Raw genomic sequence first — 855 nt, 5'->3', positions numbered from 1 at the left:
TATATATATATATATATATCTATCATTTGAGTTGCATAGGAACTACTTTTTCCACTTCAGTATTGTATAGCATCCCATATGTTTACAGTAGAGCTGCCACAGACTTCAGTGGCAGCTGTGAAAGCTCAGCACTTCTGCAAATTAGACCACATACCCTTAAGTTGGTCATATACAAAATGAGGAACACACAACAGATGAACACCTGTGAAAAGTTTTTTTTAAGGAACTCAGTATCAGACAGTAGAGTTGGTCAGAAATTTTCCAACAGAACAAAATGTCATTAAAAAAATCCCCCAAAACACAAAAGTCTCAAATGCTTTGTTCATAATGTTGTAAGTACCTTTTACTGAATGCAGGACAAGGTTCTACAGAACCACCACTGGATTTCTGAACAAGCCTGTCCTGGGGCAGAGTTTTGAGGTGCTCGACCTTGAAGCAATTGGGCTGGCAGGACCTAAAGAAGTGCAGGGTTCTGAGGCCCATGGCCCTTTGCTGGAGGTCTACCTCTCAACTGGGGACCATGTGAGCCACTGAGTAGCTACAGGGCCGGGGAGTTTCCAGTCCAGATGAATTTTTGAGCAGCTTTGGTTTCATTCCAACTTGGACCAAAATCAATTTTGAAGAACAGAAATGTCCCGATAACCAGAAACCCTACTTTTCAGCCAGCTGTAGTAGGCACAGGGATAGAATACGTTCTCCAGGACAGCCATGAATAACTTTAGCTATAACAATTGTTTGTCTTCCCACAGTCTCTTGCTTCATTCATTATACATCTTTTATTGTCTTCTACCGGGGCTGGGCATGCCAGTCAGCTGGCTGGTACTCTCAGCCATAGGAGTGTCCTAGAGTGAAGGG

The sequence above is a fragment of the Gavialis gangeticus genome, unplaced genomic scaffold (genome assembly GCF_001723915.1).
Source record: "Gavialis gangeticus isolate Ggan-Ray unplaced genomic scaffold, GavGan_comp1, whole genome shotgun sequence".
NCBI lineage: Eukaryota > Metazoa > Chordata > Crocodylia > Gavialidae > Gavialis > Gavialis gangeticus.
Note: the sequence above shows the minus strand (reverse complement) of the source record.